Here is a 16071-nt window from a genome sequence, read left to right as displayed (position 1 = left end):
CCTTCTTTTTTTCCCCCTTACATATATATATACATACATATAGATAGATTATATATATATATATATATTTCTGCAATCATTTTATTTATTGAACCATAAACCCAAGACATTAATCTTTTGAACATTTAAAGATGCTGATATCCTACAGAATTCGGTGAACTTCCTATGTGCTTATCATCAGCATCCAGTTACATCTTCAGATGTCTATAGGAAAAGATGCACTGATCTCTAAAATTATTCCAAAGAGAAATATATATCTGTTTCAATATATGCTTACAGTTCAGCTTGATCTGGCAATTCACCTATGAAACATTATCACTTTCAAGCACTATTAAAACTTTTTCAAATCTGTCTCTAGTACAAGTTTATATTATTTTAGGATGATCAATTAAATTGCTTCAATGTCCTTCCCACAAATCTTGAGATTTCTTTTGAACATTCTCAGAGTGGTAGTAAAGTGTCAAAGGCCCCTGAGATGTATTAATCCATACCTTTTAGGTATGAATGTCTAGTCAGATTACTTTGTGCCAACTGTGTTGGGGTGATTTCTGTGGGGCTGAAGGTGATTTTTCACACTTTATCAGCTGTGATGAGACACATAATTACATTTCTGTGATCTGTAAAGCAATTTCTCCCTCCTTATCAGTGTTTGACAGTGGATGTTTAACAATGGGTGCTAATCAAAACCAGATTTCACTACTAGATTTAATGAGGCAGTGAAAGGGTTTAATGACTAATGAAAGGTTTTTAAAGCTTGTTCCAAAGGGATTGCTTAGTTTAATATTTTATTCTAAGTAGCAGAGAAACATTTGGCATGGAAGTTGAACTTAATCAGTGAAATGATTTTCCCTGGGTCTACTCAGCTCCGAGTTGAAATCTTAGATCTAGTTTCTGTTTTCTTTTTAGACAAAAATGCACTTCTTTCCCATTGTGTCAATTCAGGATTTGATGTATTGATAGGCTATATTCAAAGTCAACTGGCAAAAATGACTTTTTAAATCAGCTTTGGATTGTTGTGGAACAGACATCATTGTTGCGAATAAGCGAGCTGTGATATCTGATTTGCAATATTAAAGCAAATCACTACATACCATCATAGGTGGAGAAGTCTAGCTTTTATATAACGCACCAAATTAGTTTCAGCACTGCTAACTCCTGAGATATCAGAACTTCAGTTTATCACATGAACCTTGAATCAAGAAATAAATGGATCCTTATGGTCAGACTGAAATTCCAGGTTTCCCTCCTTGGCTGTAAAAACTTTGTGTAGCACTTTTTGATATGGAGTCTCTTTCAGGCTGGAAGAGAGGATCCAAAAATTCATTGTCTGTCCAATGCGTGAGTACCCGTGTATAAATGTTGCAAGTATAAATGTTTTCCCTGCTGCTTGTGCTCTCACCATCTCTGTTCTTTCTATTACATACAGGGACAAAACAATGGCCTTTTCATGTGGTTCTAGAAATCTGTTTCATTCATATACAGAAAAAAAAATTGCTTATACTTTACTATATAAGATAGAGAGACAGAAATTCCCAATGATGCCTCTAACTTCACTTGAAAGAAAGTGGTTCATGCTGAGCTAAATGCAGCTTAAGCTTTGAGCATATTTAAAATACAAATACGATGTCTAGATGACCCAGAATAACTGCTAGCATACTGCTCTACGGACTGTAGCTATTTTCACCATATTCCTCAAGATTGAGCTGGACTCAGTTACACCTGTAGTCACCCCTAGCTGCTTTTCTTTCATCATTTGTTTTCTCTCATGCAGAGCCATTAGTGACCTGCATCTCATTTCAGCCTGTGTTCAGTATGAGATGATGTTATAGCCTGGTTACTTATTCAATTCCTTGTATAACGACTACAGTAAATGGCATTAGATCCACTCCACACTCCTTCACCACATCTGCCGGTTTGTTTTTATACAAAAGGAGTCAGTTTGCACACACCAGGATTGTTGGCAATGCAAAAAGAGACAAGCAGGAGACTCACTTCACAAGTACCATCTTTTGGACTAAAACTCTGTTGTGAACAGACTTCGCCAGTCCATTTCCACTACTGCTTGTCTCTGTGGTGATATTTTGCATCTTTCGTGCTGATTTTAGAATTCTTGTTTTATATTCATGGGAACTTGCCATTTGCTTTTGTAAAAGGAATTTGAGTAAACATTTGATGAGCAAAGTAACTCTTTCATTCGGCAAGGCATTATGGCTTAAAGTCAAGATCAGAGTCACTTAAGGTAAAATTCCTTTGGAATAAAAAATCCACAGTGCTCAGAACCACAGATCCTTTGCTCCAGGTCCCTGTAATTCAGACCTGACAGATTCCCAGAAATATCTGAGCTTGACTGTTTTATTTAGTCTCTACAATATTCCTGAGGAGCTTCATTGGCACTGAAGTTGTTGGCAAATCGAGAATAAAAGACGGTAAAAGATCTTTATCCTCATCTTACAGGATGCCTCAACCCTGGCGGTGTTCAAAGCCAGATTGGATGGGGCCCTGAGCAGCTTGATCTGGTGGTTGGCAACTCTATCCTTGGCCAGGGAGGTTGGAGCTCAGTGATCATTAAGGTCTCTTCCAAACCAAGCCATTTTATGATTCCACGATATTATATAAAGTGACATACCTCAGTGTATTGAAAGATCAAGCTGTTTTAAGCAAAATTATTTTCCCCTTTCATTTAGAGGCACTAAACTGCTTATTCATTAAACCCACTCACTTGTGATTTTCTGATTTCCTTACTTTTCTTAGACAGTTTGAGTTGTGACTCTCATTTCATAGCCTCAAATTTATCTCAGCAAATGCTATCATTTCAGTATTCATATCTTTTTCTGTACTGTTTGGGAAGATGTTGAACCACCCTACTTTGAACAAAAGTCTCTCTGGGGGTCCACAGATAATCCTCTTCCATTGTGAGAAACTGACCATTTATCCTATGCTGTTTTCTGTCTCTGAGCAATTTCTAAACCTTGAGATGATCTTTCTTCTTATCCCATGACAGCTTAGTTCCCTTCATAATCTTTCAATCTTGTCAAAGGATTTTTGAAAAAGCTGAGTACAATATATCAACTAGAACATACTTTTCCACATGCTCACTAAAAATATTTCTTTTTGAATTGAAATATTAACACTAAGATTTTCAAGTGAATGGTGATGTCAGTTGGTTCCATTTTTAGTGTCTAAACAGAGCTGCCTTATGAGGGCAGTATTTTTCCACTTTTTTGAAGAAGTACTGAGACTCTGCCTTTTGTCATCTCCTTGGAGGAGTCTATAATATACAGGATGATTTGTTCCTGCTTAAAAATTGTGTTTGGCAATGTGGGAATACGTAAACTAAGCAGAATATAGCAACATTTCTTATTATGCTCAGGACAGAAGCTGGTTGGTCACAATTTTAAAAAGCTTCCTCAAAAATTGAAACTTTTTCTTTGCATCTGACTTCTGTCAGTTTAGCAAAATTTATTAAGCAAGAGGTTTTGGTTTTTTTTTTTCTCATGCTGGTAGATTGGATGAACAAAGATGCTTCCAGTTCCAGAGAAAGCAGAGGTAAGAGCTCTTCTGGAGAGGAGATGAGGCAAAACATGCTGAGATTCCCAAAGGCACCAAAGTGCAAACAACCTTCTAGAAGTTTTATCAATGTCAGTGCCTGACAGTAAATATCCAATCTTTGCTCAAGTTGAATATTAGGAAAAATTTCTTCTCCGGTAGAGTGGTGAGACATTGGAAAAAGCTGCCCAGAGAGGTGGTGAAGTCACTGTCCCCAGTTGTGTTCAAGAAATATGGAGATGTGTCACTGAGGGACATGGCTTAGTGGTATGGTGCTGATGGATTGATGGTTGAACTAGATGACCTTAGTGGTCTTTTCAACCTTAATGATTCAATTATTCTGTTCTACAGTTCTAAATTCCTAGGAGATTTACTGATAGGTGCCAGACAACTGTCATCTTCATTTCCAGCAAGAACAAGCAGAAATATATTTCTCAAAAATATTCTTTTTAACTGGAAAGTCATTCCAGAAGAAAAGTTCTCCATCAGCTGGTAGTGCAAATTTTTAATTTTACCTTTAGGAACCTATTATCAGATCTGTTTTTATTTATTTTTTACCAAAGTCAACAAAATCTTATTCTGCACTGAGCTGGAAATAACCAAATGTTCTCTTGATCCTTTTCAAATTGATAGGACACATCATTTGTATGTCAGTATTCTCTAGTAGATCCACATTGTGCATCATTTGCACACACTTAACTGAATGACAATTAACAAACGAATACCCACATATGATGTAGTTTTCTTGGAAATGGCAAGGTGTTAGTGAGGAGTTTTACCACAGTCATCATTTTCATTGGCATTCTGGGGAGAAGCAATTACAGTAGCTACACTAAATTTATCACTGCACTCTGTTGAGTGTGCAGAATTTGACCGTTTACCCTTGGATACACTGATAGTCTGATATAGAAATATAGCAGTCCATAAAAATGCAAGAGTTTTTTAAACTTTAATCAAGAAACTCATTGTGAATTTCGTTGTAAATAATTTTGGAGTTAAATAGATCTCTAGAGTCTAAAAATAATCTTTGAAGTGACAGTAGCAAAGTATCAATGAACCTGAGAACATCAGTCAGGAGAAAAAGCTGTGGTCTGGATTTACAAACATATGCTAGTCCTTTCTCCACTATGAATTTGTTCAGTTTTCATTTCTTTCCTCCTCCATTACTTTCAGGATAAGAAAGGCTATGCAGGCAAAAATTCATCTGCATTGTAATGCAGATGTTCTGCATCCGTGGAAGGAAGATATAAATTGTTGCAACATCTGTGCATGTAAATCCACTTGTGCACTGCTAAACTAGTGTTAAGTGTGTATGTATCAAACTCATCATAAACAGGCCATTGGTCTTTAATCTTGTCCCATGTTACAAAGCAGAATTTCTCAATTGGTGGTATAGAATGATGCAAATAGTATTGAGAAGATTAGGACTTGTAGCAATGGGAAAACTAAATCTCTTCTCTCTGCCTTCTCACAACTAAGGTAGGAAATTCTCCTGTCCATATTTCAAGGCCACATATTCCATTTACATTGCTGCAGCTAGCCCTGGGATCTTGAGATAAAATCCTGGTTGAGAGCTCACCCATCCAAGCCAGTAAAAGGAAAACAAGAGGCCCAGTTGCAATGGGAGGTGAAACTATAGCAGCAGTGGATGAGGAAAAACAAAGCAATCTTGCTTATCTGAAAAGGACTTTCATTTCTTTTCACAGATTTACTTAGAGTTTAACTGAGGACAGCAGTTATTCTGTGCCAGATTGGAAAAATAGAATCCAGCCTGTGGAATTTAATTCAATCTGCTGTAAGATATATGTGGCATGCTGTCTTGACCTGTGTTTGCTGTTATATCTCAAAAATTGCGTAAGCCAAAGTCAGCTTGTGTCTCTTCTCCAGTCTGCAGTCTTTACTCCAGTCTGCACCAAGTCTATCCATGACTTGGTGACAAATGCATTTTTCTCCATCATACTTGAGACAGGCAACACCCTAATGACAAATATTTCCATCACTATTTGCTCACATTGCCCATCAAGTAATCAATTTCACCCTTAATATGGCCAAGAAAGAAGAGGACTCTTGAGTTTTCTTCCTACTGCAGGACATTCTTTCCTTGTCCTGCCTTGTCTACACATCCATGCAGAGCTGACCAATTCTGCAGCGTCTTTTATCTACTCTTTGCTCCTGTAGCACAGCCTTTGGCCCTGTCCATGGGTCAAAGTAGACCTCTAATTGTATGGGTTTTGCTCAAAGCTGGGTTGTGCCAAGTGCCTAATGAGGACTTTTCTTTGTCATTTCAGAATTAACTTATTGCCCAAACCCTATGCAAGACAGAGAGTGCTTCTGTAACAGAGAAGTAGACAGGTGAAGATGGAAAGGGTCACCATATATGATGATGATAAGCCGTTGATAGGACTGGGGTGAGGCAAGGGGCTCAGCTGAAGTGCATCTACAACGTACGCAGTATGGGCAAAAACAGGAGGAGCTGGAAGCCACTGTGCATCAAGCAAACTATGACTTAGTTGCTCCCACGGCTGCAGTGCTGCAGCGTATGGCTGTAAACTCTTCAGAAGGGAAGGCAAGGAAGGAGGGGTGGTGGCGTGGCTCTCTATGTTAGAGAGTATTTTGTTGTTATTGAGCTTGTGGCTGGGGATGATAAGGTTGAATCTCTATGGGTAAGGATCAGGGAAAGGGTCAGCAAGGCAGATGTCCTGCGTGAGGTTTGTTCTACGAGCAGCTGGCAAAAGTCAGGCGATTGCCAGTCCCAGGGGGACTTCAACTTGCCTGATATGTGCAGTGCAGAAGAACCAGTCTAGGAAGTTTCTAGAGTGTATGGAAGATAACCTCCTGATACAGCTGGTGAGAAAGCCTACCAGGAGAGATGTCCACTAGACTTGCTGTTCACAAACAGAGAAGGACTGGTGAGGGGTGTGTGGAGGTTGAGAGCTGTCTTGGACAGAGTGACCACAAAATGGTAGAGTTCTCATTTCTTGGTGAGGTCAAGAGGGGAGCAGCAAAACTGCTACCTTGGACTTCTGGAGGGTGGACTTTGAACTGTTTAGGATACTGGTAGGGAAAGTCCCTTGGGAGTTAGTCCTGAAGGGTAAAGGGGTCCAGGAAGGCTGGACACTGCTCAAGAAGGAAGTCTTAAAGGTGCAGAAGCAGTCTATCTTCCCGTTCCTTAAGATGAGCTGGAAGGTAGTAAGACCAGCATGAATGAGCGAGGAGCTTTTCCTGAGGCTCCAAGAGAAAATGAGATTCTACCTTCTGTGGAGAAAAGAACGGGCAACTCAGGGAGAGTGCAAAGAAGTTGTTAGAATGTACAGGGAGAAAATTAGAAAGGCAAAAGTCCATCTTGAACTCAATTTGGCTGTTGAGGTAAAAGAAAATTAAAAATTCTTTACAAATATTAACAGTAAGAGGAGAGCTCAGAGAATCTCTATCCTCTACTGGATGCAGCAGGGATCCCGACCACTGAGGATAAGAAAAAAGCTGAGGTTCTCATTGCTTTCTTTACATCTGTCTTTAAAAGCCAGACCAATTAGCCTCAAGGTGCTCTACCCTCTCACCTGGAATTATTGGATGGGAAGTAGAATAAAACCTTCACGATTCAGGTGGAAACAGAGACCTACTACTCTATCTACCTGGACTGCCATAAGTCCATGGGGCCGGATGGCATCAACCTGAGGGTGCTGAGGGAGCTGGCAGAGGTGATTTCCAAGCTGCTTTCCACCATCTATCAATGTTCCTGGTCAACTGGAGAGGTCCCAGAGGGATTGGAGGCTCATCAATGTGGCTCCCGTCTACAAGAAGGGTTGCAATGAGCAGATCATCTTGAGAGAGATTACACAGCACGTGTGGAACAACCAGGGAATCAGGCCCAGCCAGCATGGGTTCATGAAAGGCAGGTTTTTCTTGACCAACCTGATCTCTGTCTATGATTGAGTGACTCACCTGGTAGATGAAGGAAAGACTGCTGATATAAAGTTAAGTTTTTGACACTGTCTCCCCTAGTATTCTCCTGGAGTACCTAGCAGGCCATGGCTCAGACATACACACTATTTGCTGGGTAAAGAACTGGCTGGATGGCTGGGCTGTGGTGAACGCAGTTAAATCCAGCTGGTCCAGTCATGAATGATATTCCCCAGGAGTTGGTGCTGGGGCCTGTCCCGTTCAATATCTTTATTGATGACCTGGATGAGGGCATCGATTGTACCCTCAGTAAGTCTGCAGATGACACCAAGTTGGCTGGAAGTATTGATCTCCCTACAGAGGGATCTGGACAGGCTAGATAGCTGGGCTCAGGCCAATGGGATGAAGTTCAAAAAGACCAAAAGCTGGATCCTGAACTTTGGCTACAACAATCCCAGGCAAAGTTACAGATCTGGGACAGAGTGACTGGACGACTGCATGGAGGAAATGGATCTGGGGTTATTGGTGGATACTCAGCTGAACATGAGCCAGCAGTGCTCCTAGGCAGCTGAGAACTGCAATGGCATCCTGGCTTGTGTCAGAAAATAGTGTTGCCAGGAGGAGCGGGGAAGTGATCATCCCTCTGTACTTAGCACTGGTGAGGTCACACCTCGAGAGCTGTGTTCAGTTGTGGACCCCTCACTGCAAGGAAGATATTGAGGTGCTGGAGCATGTTCAAAGAAGGGCAACAAAGTGGTGAGGAGTCTGGAACATAGGCCTTATGAGGAGTTCTGAAAGAACTGGGATTATTCAGTCTGGAGAAAAGGAGGCTCAGGGGAGGCCTTACCAATCTCTACAACAACCTGAAGGGAGGTTGTGCTGAGGTGAGAGTCAGCCTCTTCTTCCATGTAATTAGTGATAGGACAAGAGGGAATGACTTCACATTGTGCCAGGGGAGATTCAGGTTGGACATAAGTTTGGAAGGACCTCTGAGATCATCTAGTCCAACCGTCAACCTGTAAATTTGACTGCTCTAAATCATGTTCCTTAGTGCCACATCCACATTTTCTTGAATACTTCCAGGGACTACACTACCTCACTTGGCAGCCTGTTTCAATACCTCACCCTTTTTTCTGAGAAAAAGTTTTTCCTAATATCCAACCTGAACCTTCCCTGGTGTCACTTGAGGCCATTGCCTCTTGTCCTACCACTGTTACCCAAGAAAAGAGGCTGAACCCCACCTTGCCACAATCTCCGTTCAGTGGGTTGTAGAGAGCAATAATGTCTCTCCTGAACCTCCTCTAGTCCAAACTGAATGACCCTATTTCCCTCAGCCACTCCCCATAAGAATTGTGCTCCGGACTCCTCACAACTTCAGTGCCTTTCTCTGTACACACTCCAGGACCTCAGTGTTTTTCTTGAAGTGAGGATCTACCTGCAGCAATGATAGCAGAGAGCACTATGTCTATCTGACATAAATTTATAGTTTCCACTGAAATGCTTCTCCAGCTTGCTTTTAGATAAAATTTTGTCCAGGAATTAAATTTGCAAGACTGCTACAAAGCAGAAGGGTTTACATGGATCAAAAATTGTCTCAATAGTTTTTGAAAATATGGCTCATTATTCATTTGCTTTCCAGTGCCATGTTTCTAGTATAAATGCAGGTCTTTTGCGATTGTGAGCTTGCTCTGCTTTTTTGGAGGGTATGTTTCGTTGGCAGACAGACCTTTATTGTACAATTTCTTTTTTTTTCTGGAATGAATTTCATGCTGTCTATAGATAGTGGTGAGTCTGGGATGGAGACAGGGTTTTGTATGTGTTGTATGTGCTGCATACAAGAGAAGATAAAATCTGATACCAAATATGTCAGTGGAGTGCCAAAGCACATAGATGTAATGGTCCAGGAAATGCTGGCTCCTACCCTGGAGATCCTGCAATTTGAAGACTTGGTTATTTGTGAAAAAGACCTGCACATAATCTGTGAATTGATGTAATTGTGTTTACTCAAGCAAAATGCAATTTAGAGAGTTCAATGCAGGCAATGTCTGAGACACATTACTCAGTAGTCAGCACAGAGTATGTACAGAACTCACTGCATATATTATTGGGAAGTAAATTTCCTGTGAAGAAAACTTTTTTATAGACAAGACAAAGAAAATCAGATGCAAAAATGAAACAAGGTCAGAATGTCACTTTCTCAAGAGGGTCAGTTTTAATTCTCACCCCATGTCTGACTTTAGAACAAAAGAGTAGCTTTTTCAAGCAAATGTGCCTTACCTCATCTAAATTTAAGTGATAAGTCTAATATCATTTAGTATCAGTGGAAAGAACCTCCAGAAAGTTTCTTTGTAGGCTGAAGATGCTCCTAACACTTTAAAGTGAATATACACTTATCTACTTATACTTGAATATTGTGACTATTTTTTTTTTTATATCTTCACACCATTTTTCTCATCATATGAGGTTTCCTATGAAAGAGTAGAGATGTCCGTGTTGCATCCTGCAGCCAAGGTTGAGAGAATTTTGAAGATTAAAAAAATAAATGATCTTGTTATAACTCCAAAATTAACTGAAAGTCATCAATTTTCTACATCCTCTTTTGACATTTCCATGTTTAGCAAGACAAGTTCTAATGTGGGAAAATGCTGATTACTTTTCTTTCCCATCTCCAACATTAAGCCTGAAATACCAAGTGATGGCAGAATGGCAGAAAACATGATTCTTTTCAGAAAATGGCCTCTCCTCTATGGCATTCACCTGGCAATCTTTACTGAGTCTTTCTTATCTTTATATAGAGAGACAGAATGAATATGTGTGTAATTAAAAGGCAGGAGTGAATTTGTACTGAAATGAACCACAGCAATTGTAGAGATTCCTAACTTTTTCATGCCTAAATTATCTTCTTTGAACTAAAACTTGTGTTAATCTTATTTTTATTTTTAATTTATTCTAAAAAAAAATGCTTTAAACTCCAGATTCTGAAAGAAGTAGCAGACAATTATATACTCTTGCTTAATACTTTGAAGAAGGAGAAAAGAAGCTGTTAAAACTATCTGTGGTCTGTGCCAGAGCCCCAAACGTTTTCTCTGAAAACTAATTACATCTTGGCATATGGAGTCCTGGCAAAAGCGTTGCAATAAAAATAGAGGACAATAAAAAACTAATTCTCTCCATTTAAAAAATAATTCATAGAGCAAATCTCCTTGGTCTCCTGCTGCTTGCAAGCTGTTAATATAGAGCGGAGAGGAATGTTTCTTAATTTAGTCTGGACTTTCTTCTAAGAACTGCCAATTCTTCGGATGCTGGGGGAGAATTGGAATAGCAGAGCTGTCCAGAATATCAGAATTATAATTGTTTTTTCAGTCTCTGCTGCCTATCACCAGAGCGGCTGGCAAGTAATCCAATTAAAACCAGCATCTCTTATTTGGTGATTTGAATCCTAACAAGGAAATCCAAGTTCTAATGACAAAAAGGGGAATTTGTCATCACCTCCAGTGGAACCAGTATTAAAAAAATTGTCCTTAATCATCCGTTGGTAAGAAGGACGTTTGAAGTATATGCTTAAAACACTATTAATCAAGTCCCACTTGCTTTGATTTGAGGCATTATATTGGAAATGTAACTGTCAGACACTTCAGGGAGATTGACCTCTTCATCTCATCTACTGTTAGACATCTACCATGTAGATGTTTCTTGCCCAGTCACTCTTCATGCTTTTTTTAGTCCTGGAGAGAAATAAGCACCTCAAAGATGTAAGTTACCTATCTCCAGTGTTTGTGACAAGGAGCCTAACTCTTCAGGTTAACTAAAGGGAATTATCAGGCTACATCTGTGCTAAGTTAACAGTGTTGGGCCTCCACACTGAGGCTGTGGAAGCTGTTCTTGGTTCATTTTTTGAATTCCACGTATTTTCCCGAGTAGCCCAAAATGCAAGCTGGGGACTTCCTCCATGGGCAGTCTGGATGCAGCTGTTTTTGTTTTTTTGTTTTTTTGTTTTTTAAATGAGGGAAATTTGTTCACACAGATGTGGGAAGTTCTGCTTCATAGCAGATAGCATGTATATAGATATAACCTTAGAGACCTGCTCTGGTTTTATAGGTCTGCTCTGCAGATGGCTGCATTCAGACACAAAGAATCATAGAATGGTTTGGGTTGGAAGGGACCTTTAAGATCATCTTGTTCCAACCCACTGCTATAGGCAGGGACACCTCGCTCTAGACCAGGTTGCTCAAAGCCCCATCCAGCTGGCCGTGGATGCTTCCAAGGAGGGAGCATTCACAACCTCACTGGGCAACCTGTTCCAGTGTTTCACCACCCTCACAGTAAAGAGTTTCTTACTGATATCTAATCTAAATCTACTCTCTTGCATGAATGCCAAGGAGTAGGAGAGAGAGAGTTCCTGAGACTGAGTCAAACCTGAAAAGCTTGGAACAGCTAGGAAAGTACCTTCCAGCACCCACTGCAAGGCAGTAAGAGACTGCCCTGCCCGGAAGAGCCAGATCCCATGACTTCCGTAATATATAGGGATAGGTACCTGGAATTGGAGCATTAACACTTTAATTCCCAGTACACTACATGATGTTTTGATTTGGAATACTGAAAACCAAAAAAACATAAAACCATGACAGCATCTGAGTGTAGCCATGCAGGTAGGAAGTCTAGGAAGCAAATTCAACATTTGGAACTGCTGTGTAGCCCTGGTCTGCATGACTTAGAGCAAATGAGCACTCGATGATATGGTTAGTGCATGGTTGTCTGACAACTCCCAGTGTTTATTTTACTACCTCTGGCTGTTACACAACAGCAGCATAATTAGTATTCAGATATTCATATAGAAGAAATCAAAATTTAAGCTAAATAGATACTCTCATGCTGTCATGGATGTGGTGACAGCACATCCCTCAACATTTCTCAAACTTCATACACTTTGTACCTTTTAGTTTTAAGTATTTTTATTCCAAGATCCATACAGAAGAAACACTTGTGACTTTAGGCAAGTATTTGTGAAGTTCACTTGAGGTTGAGTAGAGACACATTCAGGCAATGGTGAAAGTCAGCTTCAGTCATTCCAGCCACAAATCAACTTACAAGAGTGTGATTTTCTAGAATCTGAGTAGATACTCTATTTAAAGCATAGGGAGAGTACTTTGACCATCCAAACAGCAGTTTTATGGAAGGTATTTTCAGTATCAGACAAGAAATTATTGTCTTGGTGCCACTGAAATTAAAAAAAATCAATTCAAGTCACTAGGGACACTTGAGAGTTTCAATCAGTTTACACATTAAAATTTTCTACCTATGTCATTTGTCACCAAGGGTCATCTGGGAAAGATATTCTGGCACCTTGAAATGATTTTCAAGATGATAGTCAAGGAAACATTTAAACTGTAAGGGACCCTTAAAGGACACCAAGCCCAACTCCCCTGCGATGAACAGGGACATCTACAGTTTGATCAGGTTCCTCAGATCCCCGTCCTGCTTGACCTTGTGTATTTCTAGAGATGTGCTATCCAACACCTCTCTGGGCAACATAATAAATAATGATGATAAGTAATGAATGTTTACAACATACAAATAACCTACAAGAATGTCACTCATTCTGAATCTAAACAAAATATACGTTAAATAAACTAGTACTGACATTGTGCTTGGAGATTAGATGAGACTCTGTTAATACTTTCTAACTTTGCTGGTGTTGGTTTTGATCTATCACTGGATTTGTTTAGCCTGAAATGGAGAGATAGTCATACCTGACATGCTTAAAATTAAAGAAGTGTGTACCACATTTAGCTTAACAACTCCTGCAATAATGAGGATAGCACGATATCTTGTAACATTGTCTTAAAGAAAATACTATGAAACTAGACTTTTGTACTGACTAGAAAAAAAGATAATAATGAGATTTACTGTAATTTTATCAAGAACATAGTATTTCTATAACTTTGTCTTGTAGTACCAAGAACACTTGTAACAAATAACCTAAACAGTCTAATTTCTGCAGATGTTTTCTTTCTATTTTGCTTTTCATTCAGCAAACAAGGTTGTACGAATCTGCCTTAACAAAAGGAACATTTTGGACTATTAATAGAACTAGAAAGTAATCGGTTGTTGTTAAATGTTTTTATTATTCCAGAACTAAACAGTAATCAAAGGGAATAAAGAGTAGAACTTAATAAAACTATATGTATTTGCTTTAACACAATGAATGAAAATGACGAGCTCTGCGAACATTCCATACCTAGTGGTTTCTCCCCGGTTTGCAGGTAGTAGATAGTAAAGCAGCTATCAAAGTCAGAGAATGAAACGCTTGAGATGGATTCACAAATGAGTGAATGAATTGTTTTTTGATGAGAGCAGTATATGGTTATTCAGTGAAGAGAGGGACACCAGCAATGCTGCAGTGAGAGTGAGCACAGTGGCTTGATTTCTGAAAATCACACTGCAGTGAGAGCCCCAACCTCAATGTGGGAGCCCACGGGCATTGCTGAAGCACTTGGCTGGCAGTTTGCAAACACCTCATTGAAGAGCTGACAAATAAGTTCTGGCCCTTTAACCCAGAGGGTATAAACATTTTGAAACCTCAAGATTATAAACTGAAACTACGCTGCCAGGAATGGAAAAATGGTGCTGATGTTTAACCAACACAGTACCTAACCATCCTATCTTCATGACGAATTGGAAAATTTCTCCATCTTCTCATGCCTTTAAACAATGTCTGAATGCCTTCTGCTCTGAAAATTACAGGCCAACTCTCTGTTAAGTTATGGCATGTGTTGTGTCTCAGTACAATATTAATTACACTACTATTGACTCCTCCCAGGAGGATGATGTAAGATTCTCTATGATTTGAATTCCACCCTTCCTTCTGCTATCTTATTTACTTTACCTTACTAATGGTTCCTCTAGAAGTCCATCACAAACTTCACTTATGATGGTTCAGACAAACCGCACTGCTCTTCTGCAGTCTGCTGTGGGAGTCCCTACCTGGAGCAGAGCTGGGGAAGAAATCACTTCTTTTTAAAACAGGGAGAATTTAGAGTGTGAGTGAAAGTCAGATCACGCACATTGTGATTCTCTGATATCCATGTTCTTTGGCCAGAGGATTAATTAATCTGAGGACCACAGGAGAGATCTGATGTGAAAAAGTAACAACACCAGTGCATGTCACTTGTAAGTTAAAACTTATGCTCTCAGTAAAGCTCGAAGGCATCTTATCTCAAGAGCAAAATTGTTTTGCATGTCATTTGGAAATGGCAAAATAAGTGCAAATAAACTGACATGTTGATGACTCTGAGAGACTATGTCAGCAAAAAAAAAAAAGCCTTGGTAAGCCTGCAGCTGACTCTAAGGGTCCATTACCTTGTCCATTGTGGAGCAGCTACTCCACAGAGGATGAGAAGTGAGCAGCCACCAAGTCCATAGTAATAATTACTCAGACAGCCCTTCATCCTCTGCCTCAATTGCTGATGTGTCTTGCATTCTGCATCCCAGCGTGGCCCTGCTGTCATGTACTTTCCATGCTCTTCCACTCACTGTGAAGCCAGCTAAGCTCCTGGCCTCCTCCTCACAGTCCTTGGGAATGAGGGCATTGAGAATACTGTGGAGGTAATTTTGGTTCCCCAAGGTCAGGGCATGGACCAAATGTTTCTCAGATCGTTGTCCAAGCAAGTATTTATTGCCACCATGTTTTCTTCACTATAGGTTAAGGCATCACTATTTAATCTGCCATCAGTCATCAGCTAATGCTGCTTTGTCCTTCCACAGCAACCTCACCTGTATTCTACAATTTCTTGGAGGCCCAGCCATCCTCTCCCACTGCTTCCCAGCTGATGCTGTGTCCAAAATATTCTTCTCTTTGGACATCTTGATCTATCTACTCTTTCTCTTTCCAAAAGCCAGTATTGGAATTAAATGATCATTGAATTGAAAACGTTATTTTTCCTAAGGGCTATGCAAATGTTTGTGGGAGATAAGTTCAATTCAGCAGTCAGATGTGCACCCACCTGTGATTTTCTTCTGCCCAGAATTAGGTCTTCATTTGAAATGGTACCAGGAAGATGAGAAGGGTTTGTTCTATTAAGGAAGATGAAACAAATAAGTAAGATCACTTATTATCATTGCTAGTATTCAATAACCATGTGGGAAAAAAACCACAGGAGTAAGGAGGACTTTGAAGGCATCCTAATGACATTACAACCAGTACAGAGAAAAGGGCAGCAAGTGAAGGTAGTGATATTTTAGAAGCCAATTTCACCAAGGATACAGGTCCAGACTGAAAAGAGCTGTTCTACTTTGGAAATGATTTCCTAGTACATGGAAGGAATACAAGAAAGTTTCAATTGGGATACTCTGCTCTCATTAAACCCAGTTCAGGAAATGCACTGATCACAATTGCAAGTACCGATTACATATTACAGCGAAGAGAGCCTGGAGGTGTTTTGGGCTTTGTTGATCCCAGTAGTGACTGCTGATGGGTGTTCAGTAGGCACTAAAGACAGAATCTCTATTGGTTAAAGTCCTCTTGGAGTTTAAATGTAAGAACAGAAAATAACAAAATAAGACTCAAGTATAATGTAAGTGTCTATATTTGGGGAGAGAGTAATCAGCTGAAACACTCGATAGGAG

The sequence above is a fragment of the Meleagris gallopavo genome, chromosome 3, assembly GCF_000146605.3.
Source record: "Meleagris gallopavo isolate NT-WF06-2002-E0010 breed Aviagen turkey brand Nicholas breeding stock chromosome 3, Turkey_5.1, whole genome shotgun sequence".
Classification (NCBI taxonomy): Eukaryota; Metazoa; Chordata; class Aves; order Galliformes; family Phasianidae; genus Meleagris; species Meleagris gallopavo.
Note: the sequence above shows the minus strand (reverse complement) of the source record.